Source organism: Myotis lucifugus, unplaced genomic scaffold (assembly GCF_000147115.1).
Source record: "Myotis lucifugus unplaced genomic scaffold, Myoluc2.0 scaffold_148, whole genome shotgun sequence".
Classification (NCBI taxonomy): domain Eukaryota; kingdom Metazoa; phylum Chordata; class Mammalia; order Chiroptera; family Vespertilionidae; genus Myotis; species Myotis lucifugus.
In genome coordinates, this window is record NW_005871196.1 from 1,411,455 (window position 1) to 1,427,181 (window position 15,727).

General features: G+C 46.2%; 1 long non-coding RNA gene across 1 annotated transcript in view; it reads left to right on the forward strand.

The window, feature by feature from the left end:
• Positions 1 to 13,412, forward strand: part of LOC111827297 — a 29,542-nt gene extending 16,130 nt beyond the window's left edge. The window contains exon 2 of the long non-coding RNA XR_002830793.1: positions 12,678 to 13,412. This is a non-coding gene — a long non-coding RNA (uncharacterized LOC111827297). The remainder of the gene's footprint in view (positions 1 to 12,677) is intronic.
• The last annotated feature ends 2,315 nt before the right edge of the window (positions 13,413 to 15,727 follow it).

Here is a 15,727-nt window from a genome sequence, read left to right on the forward strand (position 1 = left end):
CAATAAACATTAATATATCAAAAAAACGATTTTAAATATGTTACATGCATTAAACACCAATTATTCAAGGAAAACTATCTTAAATATAATATTACATGCAATAAATATTAATATTTCAAGAAAAAAGGTATTTTAAGTATAATAATACCAAAACTGTACTAACATAGTCTGATATCACAAAAGTTGTAGGAAATAATAAAATTCTGCAAATAACAGGATTACTTCTATTATATTCTAAAATATCCTTTTTTTCTTCTGGCTCTACTTTTGTTCATCAGTTTATGTTGTTCATTATATTCCACAAATGGGTGAGGTCATGTGATATTTATCTTTCTCTGACTGACTTATTTTGCTTAGAATGATGCTCTCTCTCCAGGTCCATCCATGCTGTTGCAAATGGTAAGAGTTTCTTTTTTACAGCAGTGTAGTATTCCATTGTGTAGATGTACCACAGTTTTCTAATCCATTCATCTGCTGATGCGCATTTAGGCTGTTTCCAAATCTTAGCTATGGTGAATTGTGCTGCTATGAACATAGGGGTGCATATATCCTTTCTGATTGGTGTTTCTGGTTTCTTGGGATATATTCCTAGAGGTGGGATTACTGGGGTCATTTTTAATTTTTTGAGGAAACGCCATACTGTTTTCCACAGTGGCTGCACCAGTCTGCATTCTCATCAGCAGTGCAAGAGGGTTCCTTTTTCTCCACATCCTCTCCAGCACTTGCCGTTCGTTGATTTGATGATGATAGCCATTCTGACAGGTGGGAGATGGTACTGCATTGTCGTTTTGATTTGCATCTCTCTGATGATTAGTGGCTTTGAGCATGTTTTCATATATCTCTTGGCCTTCTTTATGTTCTCTTTCAAAAAGTGTCTGTTTAGGTCCTTTGCCCATATTTTTATTGGATTATTTATCTTCTTTTGTTAAGTTGTATGAGTCTATGCTGACACTTGAGTGTTCTAGCAAAAACCAAACTTTGTATGTTCATATATATATTTGTTAATCTTCACCCGAGGTTATTTTTTCCATTGATTTTTAGAGAGAGAGAGAGAGGACGGGAAGGGGAGAGACAGGGAGAGAAACATTGATGTGAGAGAGACACATTGACTGGTTGCCTACTGCACGTGCCCTGACCGGAGCTGGGGATCGAGCCTGTAACCAAGGTATTTCCCTTGACTGGAATCGAACCTGAGACCCTTCAGTCCGAGGGCCGATGCTCTAACCACTGAGCAAAGCTAGCCAGGGCTATTCCCATATTCTTGATGACCATCGTAATTTCATACACTTCGCTTTCTATCATTCAGTTAATTACTTATGACACTCTCTGTCTCTTTGTTTATAATCAGAAACCAAATCCAAACTTTTGCTTCAGTTAAGTGCGAAATGGATTTTTCATGTTTATACTAGTCTTATCTCTGTATAATCCTAAAGTTTAAAACTCATAGAATCACGTCTCATTAGTTGTAGTTTGTTGGTTGTTTTTCTGATCTACATGGCTATTTTATCATGGATAAACCATTCATCTCAGGCTTTGTCCTTTCTGTTTAAAAACATTAAAGTGTGATATAACTGTCATATTTCAATAAAGTAATGGACATTCTGACACATACACAATATTTGGTCTTGCATTACATAAAATAAAGTTATTCAGTGATGAAAAAGGACATTTATATTTATTTATTGACATATATTTATTTCTATAGTCCAATAGCATCTCTGATAAGATACGCATTTTTAAAAATAGGTCACCTTCTGAGTTACTGAAGAAGACTGAGACACAGATGGTGGTTTGCCCAGTGCCACATGACAAGCTAACTTCAGAACCATGGTTACCATTTGTGGTCCTGCAGACTGGAGTTAGGGTCCTGTGGCCAAGCCATGCTTGAAATTGGATTGCCAGGGTGGATGCCAAAGCCATGTACTGCAGTTAAGTTTTGGAGAGCAGCTTCTTGTGGCTGGGAATTTTGAAGTCCAAGTCTGCTAACTTTTATTACTACTTTGCCTTTGTGAAGTCATAGAGGGCTCTGAGCCAAATGAGAAGATACGAATAAGATTCGTATACTTCCTGGTATTGTGGGCTGTCCACAGTCATTATCTGACAGTTGGTGAGGTGGGAGCCTGCCTGGCAGTACACTGGGCCTGGCAATCAGGCACCATTGTTTGCAGAGCAGAGTTGATTCTTACGTAGTTAATATTCGTTAACCCTGAACCTGTCCTCAAAGGTCCAGGCTAGAGTCTGGTCTATTTTCAATTTCAAAGCCTTTTTGGCCAGAAATGACCTGGTCTTGCAAGAATTTTCCTGGAAGATATTTGAACTCCTAGGGGTCTCTGGGTCATGGGACTTCTGTTCTCTATCCTATAGTTTAGGGGGGCTCTCACTCACTGACTCAGGATTGTCTGGGATCCTAACAGGTATAATAAATAGTAAATTCACACCTAACCAGCTAATTCACATGGATGTCTTGAGTCAGGGCAACTGGAATTTGAATGCCCACTCGATGTGGGTAACTTGCCTTCCTGCTCTGAGGAAGGCACATTCGCTGTGCACCTGCAAGGTTCCAGTGGCCCCCGGGTGGCTGTGAGGAGTATGTAAGAGAAGTAATGTACAGAAAAAGCATAGGTAGGCAGGGCTTCATAGAGGCTGGTTCCTTCCCTTTGGCCTGATAGAGTGCCACAAGATAATCATGAACTCAGGGACATTGTGACCAGTAGTCCTAGGCCAGCCATTTCGGGTTCTACCACACAGGGTGTCGTAGAATCTGAAAACAGGAATCCATTGAGGACAGAATAGTAGATGGTTATCGCATGGGCCTGTAAGTCTTCCTAAGTGAAATAAGTCAGTTATTTCAAGTGGGGAGACTGATGCCCACTTGAGTTAAAGACTCGTCTCCCTATAGAACACTCTGGAATCGTTTTTCAGAAGAACCTTTTACGTCTGGGAGAGGTGGGTACCCGGTTCACTTTCGGCAGTGTGAGGATTGCTACTCAAGCTTGTTTTCAAATTTTTTGGTAGCTTCAGGGAGGCCTCCTCAGAGCTCACAAATTCAGAAATGGTTTGAGTCTGTAGAAGAATTCTTTTCATGTTTAAGCTCTGATCTCAGCCAAGAGCCTTGGAAATTATGAATCTCGTATGTTTTTTATCCTGAATTAGATATGAGCCTCCTTGCTCAGCTCAGATTTTGACATGACTTATTTCACAAGCAAAAGGCTCACTTCATGAAGCAACCCATAGTCCTATCACTTTTCTCCTTTGGTGGCATTTTGATTCTGATTTAATTCAGTGACATGAGGACAGGTTGTAGACCAGGAAAACAGAGTCCCTCATTTGTTGCCCAAAGGACTAAATTTTTTAAATAGTCCCTCATTGATTTCAGAGAGGGAGGAAGAGGGAGAAACATCAGTGATGAGAGAGAATCATTGGTTGGCTGTCTCTGCTCGCCCCTTACTGGGGATGGAGCCCACAACCCGGGCATGTGCCCTGACCGGGAATTCAGCCGTGACCTCCTGGTTCATAGGTCAGTGATCACCCACTGAGCCACACTGGCCAGGCCAAAGGACTAAATTTTTTAAATTCATTTTCTTTAACTATTAAGGTATTACATATGTGTCCTTACCCCCCATTGCGCCCCCCCCCCTCATGCCCTCACCCCCCCTAGTGTCTGTGTCCATTGGTTATGCTTATATGCATGCATACAAGTCCTTTGGTTGATCTTTCCCCCTTCCCCCCACCCTCCCCTGCCTTGCCTCTAAGTTTGGTGGTCTGATCGATGCTTCTCTGTCTCTGGATCTGTTTTTGTTCATCAGATTATGTTGTTCATTGTATTCCACATGAGTGAGATCATGTGATATTTATCTTTCTCCAACTGACTTATTTCACTTAGCATAATGCTCTCCAGGTCCATCCATGCTGTTGCAGATGGTAGGAGTTCCTTCCTTTTTACAGCAGCATAGTGTTCCATTGTATAGATGTACCACAGCTTTTTAATCCACTCATCTGCTGATGGGCACTTAGGCTGTTTCCAAATCTTAGCTATTGTAAATTGTGCTGCAATGAACATGGGGGTGCATATATCCTTTCTGATTAGTGTTTCTAGTTTCTTGGGATACATTCCTAGAAGTGGGATCACTGGGTCAAATGGGAGTTCCATTTTTAGTTTTTTGAGGAAACTCCTTACTGTTCTCCACAATGACTGCACCAGTCTGCATTCCCACCGGCACGAGGGTCAAATGACTACATTTTTAAGGATCAGGTCAGAGTGTGTTAGGGAGGACATAGGGACTTGTGGATTTTTGCTTTCATTTGTTTTCTTATTTCCCATCTTTACTTTTGGTTTGATTCCTTTTAGATTCCAGGGGATGAAATTCCATGTTGAGGGGGTTTTAGCTAACAGTTCTAAACCCTAGGGAAAGGTAGTATCACCTCTGAGGTCCTGTCTTTCTAAAACAGCTACTATCAAGAAAGGATAGATGGAGGAAGTATAAATGACATCTAAAATTAAACATGTGTTCTGCTGTAATATGTCTTTAATTTCTTGCATTTTTAGCAGCCTTGAGTGACAAGGTTTTATACTTTTGGAAGATTACAGGGCTTGCTTTCTTGCTGAAATAGCCACCCTACCACTTTCTTTTGTCTGCCTTAGTTCTGAGAATATTTTTTTATTGGTTTTTAGCACCATGGGCTTGGATTAAGCTTCAGGAATTACTCATTTCATAAAGATCACTTGTTTTTTATCTTCTGGGTCATTTAGGGTTTGAAGGGTTGGTGGGTGGAATGAAACAGAGTATTGAAACCAGGATTAGGAAGCCGGGCTTGCATTTCCATCTCTGTTACACACACAGTCAAGTGGCTAACTCTCTTTCACTTCGTTTTTACTTCTGTCAAATAGAGATAATATTTGCTACTCAGAATGTGAAGCATTTTCAGTTTCTGAGAGGTTATGTAAGTTAATTAAGTACTGCCAGTAAGGCCACATTCATTGACTCCCAGATGTCATGATCTAAGTTGGACATGCCATTGAACTTTCTGCCCGAAGACTTATCAGGAGGTTTTTGTCTAGAAAAAGCTTTGGGGCAAAGACCCTCATTTCTTCGTGGAGACGCCCATTTTTTCGTGGCCTTTTTCTTCACATGCCAGTAGGACTCTTATATTCCTTCTAACTTGGCATCTTTTTAAAATATATATATATTTCTTTATTGATTTAAGAGAGGAAGGGAGAGAGAGTGAGAGATAGAAACATCAATGATGAGAGAGAATCATTGATCGGCTGCCTCCTGCATTACCCCTACTGGGGATCGAGCCCTCAATCTGGGCATGTGCCCTTGGCCTGAATCGAACCTGGGACCCTTCATTCCACAGGCCGACGCTCTATCTACTGAGCCAAACCAGCGAGGGCTAACTTGGCATCTTTTATATACTCTTCAGGCTGGTTAAGTCATTTGTAGCATGAAGCGCTAATTTTCCACACTCGACACTGAACTTGTGATCTGGTTCATCTGGTTTCCAGTTCTGAGTTTCCCCTAATGCTCCAAGTCATCTTTCCCAAAGTGTATGAAAGGGAGATCGGTTTTAACAGGGGCTTGAGTGTGATTTGAAGTATGATTCTGCCGTTGCTAGATCAAAGTTTAATCCCTTTAGTTTAATCCCTGATTTTCCTCCCCTCTTACAGGTGTTTGGATCTAACAAAAGTAATTTACACACACACACACACACACACACACACACACACACACACACACACTGGATACATGCCTCTAGCAGCCTCCCAGTCTTGATTTCTATTGTTGCTGTTCGATTGTCAGGACTCAGATCTGTTAGGGGACTCATGAGGTAGTAGGTCTAGTATTGTATTGAAGGCAAGGGAGAGAAGTGTTATTGGCAGACGCGTGGAAATAAATGTTCTGTATTCATTCACCATGTGCTTACCAGGTATCGCACTGAGGAGCAGGTATATGCTCAGCACTTGGAAGGAGCCAGAGAAGATGTGGACATAGATCCCATTCATGGGAAGTTTATCATGAATGAAAGGACCTCATGGTAGAAGCCACAATAACTTGTGGAAGGCTGCGCATGAGAATGGTGCAGAGAAGTGCACTGCATTCTAGGACTTGGGAGAAGCTGAGGCTGTTCTGAGGGAACTGGGAGTCACTATGCCCTCCCTAACACACTCTGACCTGATCCTTAAAAATGTAGTCCTTTGACCCTCGTGCACTGCCCGTGGGAATGCAGACTGGTGCAGCCACTGTGGAGAACAGGGAAGAAGCTGAACTTTGTAGAGACGGGCATTCGAGTTTGGGAAGGCTGGGGACAGGGTTCAGCATCAGCATTGGCTACGCTACCGTGCAGACATTCCTGGCGAGTGGAGAAGGAGGAAGTGTCCATTTTGGCGGGAGCAAGGCTGGGTGAGGTGAGAAGAGGGAAATGAAAATGACGTAGACTATGTCAGGTTGTTAGGGAGCCTTGTTTACCTGGATTTTTTTCATTCTCTCTCTCTTTTTTTTTTCTAAGAAAAGTGTATTGATTTTTAGAGAAAAGGAAGGGAGAGAGAGAGAAACATCAATGTGAGAGTGCAACATGGATCCACTGCCTCCTGCACACCCCAGTCATGTGCCCCGACTGGGAATCGAACTGGCAACCTCCTGGTGCACTGGACGACCCCCAACCAACTGAGCCACACTGGCCAGGCTTTTCTTTCTCTTTAGCCATTATTGATGCTGCCGTGGTGTGCTGGTAACTAGCTGTCCAGGGAGAACAGTAAAGCCCCAAATTTGTAGCCTTTGCCCATGTCTGTGGTGTCAATCAATACTCCTGTTATGGCCAATTTCAAACTACCCGTGGATGAACAAATGGTTCACAAAATTCTTGAAAATGTAACAGCACAGACATGCCAGTGCCAGCCTGCTCAGCACGGTGCACAGCCTGGGCTAGCGCCTGTGTGGCCGGAGTCACTGTTGTCCCTCTCTGGGCACAGCCTGAGCAGAAGACGGAGGAAGGCCCAGGGAGCGATGTGTGACACCCTGCCCTTTTCCTGTAACCATCGCTGATCGGTGTGTGGGAGGGTCCACCGCCCCAGGGAGGCCATTCCATCGTCTGGACAATGGCATATGTCTTGGCACAAAGAAATAGGTAGCGTTGATCAGAATCCCTGCCCTGGGAGCTTCAGTGAATCCCACATATGTTTTGCCAGAGGCAGAAACTAAAAAGGGTGCCATTTGAGAGCTGAATCCATGGCAAACTGAAGTCACACAGCAGCCAAAGATGTGATTGAAAAAAACCACGTGGGCCGAAGCCGGTTTGGCTCAGTGGATGGAGCGTCGGCCTCGGCCTGCGGACTGAAGGGTCCTGGGTTCGATTCCGGTCAAGGGCGTGTGCCTGGGTTGCGGGCACGTCCCCAGTGGGAGATGTGCGGGAGGCAGCTGGTCGATGTTTCTCTCTCATCGATGTTTCTGGCTCTCTGTCTCTCTCCCTTCCTCTCTGTGGAAAATCAATAAAATATATTAAAAAAAAAAAAGAAAAAAGAAAAAAACCACGTGGAAACGGAAGAAGCTGAGAGAAGGGAACAGAAACCCCACATGCTATGAGGGGCACCCAGCCCGGGAGCTGCCCTTGTTCTCCGCAGCTTCCCAATTCCAGCCCAGACATCCCTTTTCTTGAGGCGGCCTGAGTGGGTCTCTGTTCCTTCCAACGTAATGGCTCGACTGAAAAAGTGAGCTCTGCGCTTCAGTACCTTGCAGAGCGCGCCCGCGGATACAGCCAAATACAGTGAATCTCCAGCGAGTGGAGGGCAGACCGCGTGCTTCAGCCTGAGGTTACACAGGCCCCGCCCCTTACTTCCTGGGGCACCCCCCTCTCTGCAGGCCTCCCAGATGGCTGGTGAATATTCTTTTTCTTTCATTGCTGCAGGGCTGGCTTGGCATCCGTGATGTTGAAAGAATAGCCAGTAGGACATGTGGTGGGTGATATTTGCTTGGCACTTACCATTGGAGACAATCATGAGAAAATGGGAGCCGTTAGCAGCAGGGAGAAGGAGTTCTTTATTTGCGGAGGGCATCTGGAGCCAGCGGATGTGAAGCTGGCCTGTACTGCTTCGTATGAAATGCCATAGGGCATATCTGAGCCTTTACCCCGACCCTGTCTGATGGGCTCACCACACGCACATTTGAGAGAATTAAGTTGTCAGGAAGGGGGAAGTCGTGCCTCACTGTTTTTGCCCAAGGCTTAGTCCTACACACGTGAAGCAGGTGCTCTGGGAGTTCAGGGCCCAGGATGGCAGTGGGGCATTGCCAGGGGAGGAGCCTCTTTTAAGGGGAACGTTGGAGGCTGGGGGAGGGTAACGAGGATGCTTGGGAATCAACAAATGTGATTCTGCTCAGAACTCGGTCCCTAACAGCCGTTTGACCTCACCTAAGTGGCTTCTTTGGGGGTCTCAGTTTCCTCATCCCTAATGAAGAGTTTTGCTGCCAGGATTTTAATGTTCTGTTTGAGAAATAAAGCTCCTTTGAGACCCCACTGAGAGCGATGGGTTCTTGCCACAGAAATTGTGCATGTTGCAGGCAGGCAAAATTTCACATCGAATCTTCAGGGGCTGATGGACCCTAGATTAAGAAGAACCCCTCCAGCCCTGGCTGGTGTTTCTCAGTGGTTAGACCATCAGCCCAAGCACCAGAGGGTCACCAGTTCGATTCCCGGTCAAGGGCACATCCCTGCGTTGCAGGTTTGATCCCCAACCCAGGTTGGGGGGGCGTGCAGGAGGCAACCAATCAATGTGTGTGTCTCTCTCTCTCCCTCCCCCCCTCTCCCCCCCTCCCCACCTCCACTCTGTCCAAAAAGAAAAAAAAGTCAATGGGAAAAATATTCTTGGGTAAGAATTAACAAACAAAAAGAAGAACCCCTACAGTAGATGATATTTCAGCTTTGGTGTTTCGCGGTCTGTAACATTTCATTCCAAAACTCTGGCCCGGGAGGAACCTGGCAAGTCCCGCCGTGAGAGTGACTCCTCTGAAACATGCGGGCGGAGTGTGTTTCCTCAGAGTCCATAACCTCTTGAGGTGTGTGTTCCAAGTAAGAGACAGACTAAATTTAAAGCATGTGTCAGATCATGTCAGTTCATGTTAAAAACTGTGAGAATACTGATAAGAGACTATAACATAGAGAACGGGGTGGCTGATGTAGTTTAGTTAGGGCCGAGTTCCCTTCTCTGAGAAGACATTTGGAAAAATACCTGAATAAGAGAAGAAATGAGCCACGCATAGGGTGAGATTGTTCCCGGCAGAGGGCTTGGCACAATTGAGGAGCAGTAGGAGGGCCGGTGTGGCTGGGCCTGACTGAGGGAAGGGGGTGGAGGGGCAGTGGAAGGAGATAGGTCCAGGGGCTGTCAAAATTCTGGTGGGGGTAGTTTTCTGTTCCCACATGAAAATCAGTTGTTTATATCTTAGTGGTATCTCATAATAATGGTTATTCATTAAGCCACCCATTCATTTGGTAAATTTTGTTCGTTACCCACGATGTTCCAGGAGACAGTGAGCTAGTTGAGTAAGACAGTGGTCTGGTGTGTCTTTCAGAAGATAAAGTTTGACAGCACCAACCAAGACCAGAATCTACCTCCAGGATATGAGGTCCAGGCCACTACTTGGTTTTGGTTCAAAAACTTCCCAGGTGGTTCTTTTTTTTACTGATTTTAGAGAGAGGAAGAGGGAGAGAAACATCGATCGGCTGCTTTTTGCATACCCCCTCCTAGAGAGTGAGTCTGCAACCTGGGCATGTACCCTGACCTGGAATCGAACCAGCGGCCCCTTGGTGCATGGGACATGCTCAATCCACTGAGCAACACCAGCTGGGCTCCCAGGTGGTTCTGATATGCAATTGCTGGACCTGCCTTGGGAGTACTATTTGAATACGATAGTCCATCTGCAGAGAGCGTATGGTGAAATGCCCGAATTATTGCATGTACATGGGAAAATAGGACTTGTTTCATAAGAAGCACAAAACTTGCTAAAGTGGGCTTCAGAAGAGGAAGTGAGTAGTTTCCATTGGAGAGGTCAGGGAGGCCCAAGGAACAACTAAGCTATTTCCTCACCCATGAAGTGGGGAAGATCTCAGAACCTACAATGTTGAAAAGGCAAAGTGAGTAAGTGCCTAAGAGATTTCCAAATAGGGCCTGGTACCATAGTAAGCGCTCAGTACATGTGACCAGTCATTTCAGCGGATTCTTAAAGAATGGTGAGAATTTCTGAACTATAGTGTGCTATCTATATAGTTTGTCATTTGAGAAGAGTTTTTTTAAACAAAGCTTCCACGTAAAGGCCATTTATTGAAATAGCTATTACACAAATATCTGGTGGTTAGCTTGATGTCTTAGTTAACAAGGCAACCCAAATTTTCCAAATAAATCCATCTATATGACTTGTACAGGAAACGTACTGTTCCTGACATTAATTGGTGCTTAATCCAATACCTGTGAACCTTCTTCATTGTACCTATTTATTGGACTAGCTTTTAAGGAACACCAGAGGGCCAGTCCTCGGTGCCCAAGGCTGGAACAGGAGCTTACAGTCTGGAAGGGGAAATAAGGACACATGAAATCACAGACACCACAATCAGTTGAGTCTTCATTACCTTGGTACCACCTAGGAAGTAGACTGGATGTACATCTGCCTACAACATCTGGATCCCATTTCAGTTGGCATGTCTGTTTTAAAAGGAAATACCCAGATGTGTCATGTGACTAGCCAATTCATCCTAAGTAGTTTAGAGAGTGTCTGAATCATTTTGCTTATGTTGAAGCTTGCAAGTGGGAGGGCTGAGAACCCCGGCCCCAGGGCTGGATTTAGGAAAACCCAGGAGGAAGGCTCTGTAAGGCAGCGTGCTTTCCGGAAGGCAGTGTCTCCGAGATGGCTTGCAGAGTCCTCCCGCTCCGCAGGCTTGCATGTAAAGCTCGGGAGGTAGATCAAGGCAGGATGCCTGGGCTTTCATTGACCCCGGAATTTTGACTGCCAGAACCGAAAAAAGATCAATCTGCTATTTAGAGAATATTCCCTGGCGGTTCAAAGGATAATTGCTTGATTCCAAGAAAAAGGCGCGGCTGATAGTTAGCATGAGCTTTGTAGATTGCCCACAGTGGTTGTGGGTGGGCCCGTTGGTTTGAAAAGGCCCCCTGCCTCTTCTCTTGGTGGAGTGGCCGGGTGTGTGGGTTGGAATAAAAGATGGAAAGTTGAGCCCTGGGCGCAGTGGGAGTCTAATCAAGAGAAAAGTTTCCTGTGGATCAGGCCCAGACCCTGCTGGCGGGGAGGCCTCTCTATTTCCTGCCTGAAATGCACCAGGGGTGTGCACAGGCCGCTGTGGTACAGCCGCTTCCCTGGGGGGCCTCCTGCTCAGAGCCCTCTCGCCTGGATGGGTTGTTTGTTTCACACAGAAGCCTGGGCCACCTGAAAAACAGCAAGAGTGTAGCAAAACGGAGCCAGAGCTGCTGACCTCTAGGTTTCTCCCTCTCTGGCTGGGAAAGCTGCTTGTGGCTTTTTGCCTTTGTGCCTTTTCTGAAGCCTTTCAAGATGTGAGAAACTGGAGACCTGGGAGGCAGAGCTGGGCTTTCGTTTGGGTTTTCCCCTCGCATTAGAACCTTTTCCAAGTCGCCTTCCGGGAGGAATAAGCTTTCATTGCGAATACCTCCTCCCTCCCCACACTCCAAGAAGTATAACACCAATGAAATGAGTGTCCACAATTGCAGTCATTCGAATCCTCGCATCATAAACACATTCTCCTCCTAAGCGACGGGCAGGGAGCTGGGGAATGCCCCCCTTCTTACTGTGGCCGGGGCAGAGGCCCTTTGGGACCATCAGAGAGGCTGGAGGTTGATGGTTGATGAACAAACCTACAACCAGGGTCTGTTTGCACCCCCACCGCCCTCTGCTTTTAGGGAACTAATTCCTGCTTGCGTGTTGCTTGTTGCTCTTTGGATGTTAACCTGGGGCTCTCTGCTGGCTCCCAGTGAGCTCCGTGCAGGCGTGTGGACGGATGAGGTGGGACCCAGCGTCTGTCCTGGTGGTGGGAAGTGGTTTGGGGGTTAAGTGATCGGGTGCCAGTGGGTAGACCGTTGGTGAACACCTTCACCAAAGGGAAGTGGCATTGTTTTACACCTGAGTGGAGGTAGGTTATCTGATCCAACGGTTCCTGCCTTCAATTTTGGAGTTGTCTCTTCTGCCTCCATGTGGGTGACATGCACCGTCAGTGTCTAAGTTTGCACCGTGGTTCTCACTGCAGAGGGTCTGAGGAAAGCCCTCACCACGGCTCTGTCGACCCCGCCACGGCCGCCACTGCCTCCGGTATGGCTGGTCTCAAGCTTTGCTGTGGGGGTTCTGTTCCCTTATAGCTCGTTCCCTTATAGCTCGTTCCCTTGTAGCTCCTCAGATGCCAGCCCCTCCTTCTCCTCTTCCTCTCCTGTCAGTTCAGTGGGCATTGGTTGCTCATCCTCCTTTCACAGCTGTGCCCCTTGTCAATGTGAAGGCGACAGATGAACAGGACACTGGGGGGTGGCATGTGGGAGAGGCCCTGTCTGTCCCTGGCCACTGGCTGAGAAGGTCACGCAGCACAGAGGACCAGAATGGATGCCTTGAATCAGTGTTCCCACCCCACTTTGTTGCTGTCGCCGCTGTGGCCAACTCCCAATCTCCTCTTACCAACAGGAAGCCAGTGACCAGACGAAAGATTTCATATCCTTCTGGCTGGACCTGGCTGGACCGTGCATCACCAGAAAGTCTTCCGAAGGAAGTGGCATAATCTGGACATGGGGTGTGGGAACATGTGCAGGTCATGGAGCCGGGAAGTCCTGGACTCCGCTTCCAGGCGGGAGCCGTGCTCTCCAGCGCTGGGACCGGCGCTCCAGACCAGGGTGCCCTAACAATGGCTCAGCCGGACTCTTTGTGTCCCTTTGAAAGGCGTGGGGAATTGGGTGACCAGTTTGATTTCAGCTTTAAAACATGGATAAGCTAGAGTGACATGGCAGTCAACGTATTCTGTGGGAACAGAGCAGCTTTGAACAAAACAGAGTCACTGTGGGGAGAGGAGGGGATGTTTCTCCTGTGGCCTGGATCCATAGACATTGAGGAGAGAGAGGTGCATAACTTTTAGATCTTCAAGTGCAGGAATTGCTTCTTCCATGCCCCCAGACCCCAGTGCTGGCCCGTTACCAGGTACAGAGTAAGGGCTCCACGGTGAGTTTTATGATATGTTTGAGGGAGGGACAGCCTCTCTACAGGAGGGCAAAGGTGGGGGAGAAAGGAATTACTCTTCCCAAACAGGACACGAGAGAATGTGCAACCCAAGTCAGTCTTTGGACTTTATGTTGTTTCTGTTTCTGGTGACAATGTATATTATTAGAAGACTTTTTCTTTTAAACCATAAAAAGATCATTTATTAAAGCAATGTTGTCCTATTGTTACAGAATTTACAATAATAGAAAGTGACAACTATTAACTTTGGTATGATTTCCTCCAACTTGAATAGAGTAAAAGTTTATTGAAGTTTCTATATTAAGTTATCAAAAATAACAAATCTTAGATTGTTCCTAATCTTTCCAAACCCTGCAAACACTGTACACACATGATTTCACATAATAATTGGGTGGAGACTTAGGAAATATTTTGTGTTTAAACAAGTAATTATATTGATTTCTGGACAGCTTAGTAAGGGATCTTAAAAGGAGCAATTGAAGTTAGCTATTTTGAGTCACCACCAGTAACTGAACTTACTCGTGGGACTTATCCTGACCACTGGGCTTAGCTTGTTTGAAAATTTGGGGTTATCCTTTCTATGCCAGCTGGTAACAGTATTGAATATGCTAGATGTCTGGCATAGAGTAGAGTTTCAGTGCCTTTTTCTTTTCTTTTGCATTAAATTGTTTCTGCATTTTATTATTTTATTTTTCAATTATGGTTGGTGTTCAATATTATTTTATGTTAGTTTTGGGTGTACAGCATAGTGGTTAGAATTATTTTTATAATTCACAAAGTGATTCCCCAATAATTCCAGTACCCATCTGCCACCATACTTGCTTATTACAATATTACTGATTGTATTCCCTCTGTTGTACTTTTAGTGCCTCTCGTTCCAGTTACCTGAGCCCTTGGGGGGATATGTGGTGGAGGACAGTGGCTCCAGGTTGCCCGTGAGAACATATTATTGTCCAGGCCAGCACTTCCAAAAAGGGCCATGTCTGTGATTTCAGAGAGCCATGAGATGGTGCAGTAACACATGACACCAAGTTATCATTGAATCATGTAGTGAGGGGGTAATTCCTTTTTCATTCTCTCTCAGTACTAGAAAGTCTCAGTGTGGTGTTAGCCGTATCTCGCTCACATTGCAATCTCAGTCTTGCAGGCCCCTGTAGCGCTAAGACTGTGTGTACCACTGACATTGCAGGATTATTTTTCATTCTTTCTCGTTTCTTCTCTTGTTTCTCATTTTCTTCCCTTTTCTTTTCTGTGCTACAGTCATCATGTGGGAGAATTTCCCTCAGATGTTTGCAGACCCTTGACTCCTTGACTGCTTATCTATATACTAGAGGCCCGGTGCACAAAATTTGTGCAGGGGTAGGGTCCCTAGGCCTGGCCAGCGATCGGGGCCCATCTGTGGGGCAACCGGCGGGGTGATCAGGGACCCCCACTGGCATCCACCTTGGCTGGCCTGGGGCCTGTGGGCTGGGGGCAGCTCCTGAGTTGAGCATCTGCCCCCTGGTGGTCAGTGCACGTCATAGTGACCAGTCGTTCTGCCGTTCGGTTGATTTGCATATTAGGCTTTTATTATATAGGATATAAAACCCTAGTATGCAAATAGACCGAACAGCAGAACAACCAAACAACCGGTTGCTATGACATGCACTGACCACCAGGGGGTGTGCGCTGAATGTGGTGGGCTTCAGCAGCAGGCAGCAGAGCATGGAACATGGTGGGCATCAGCTGCAGTGGGATGGTGGAGCAGGAGAGCGGGGGCGCCAGGGGCACCTATCGCTGTCATCAGGGCGAGCCTCTGGTGGTTACTGAAAATTCTTTGCTCCCACATGCTGTGGTCCCACCTGGCGCTCGCACCTGCTGCCGATGCTCGGTGCCTTCCCCGATCGCTCTGTGCTGTCAGCGGGTGTGAGTGGCAGCCGCCGGCCCCAATCACTCAGCACTGTCAGCGGGTGCGAGTGGTGGCTGCTGGCCTTGATCACCCCTCAGGGCTTCTCCACCTCCCCCTGCTCCTGAGGGGCGACCCGGGCCGGCATCCGCCTCTCACACCCGCTGCCAGTGCCAGAGCTGCCGCTCACACCCGCTGCCAGCACCCAGTACCAATCCTGATCGCTCAGCTTTGTCAGCGGGTGTGAGTGGCGGGTGTGAGTTCAATTCCTGAATCGGGTGTATGCCAGAGGCAACCGATAGATTGTCTCTCTCATGTCAATGTTTCTCTCTCTCTCTTTTTCCCTCTCTAAAAATGTTTAAAATAGGTGAAGCTTTTCAAAAGCTTGACCTTTTTTTTTTTTTTGCCAAATCTTAAGTTCCATTTCTATTACTAATCACCGTCTTTATATTCATCACCATCATCATACCCATCAGCATCATATCTATCACCATCATATCTGTCACCATCATATCTGTCACCATCACCATCATCATAACCCATCACCATTACCATCATATCCATCACCATCATCATTATGTCATTGCCATCACCATCGATACCCATCTCTATCATTATC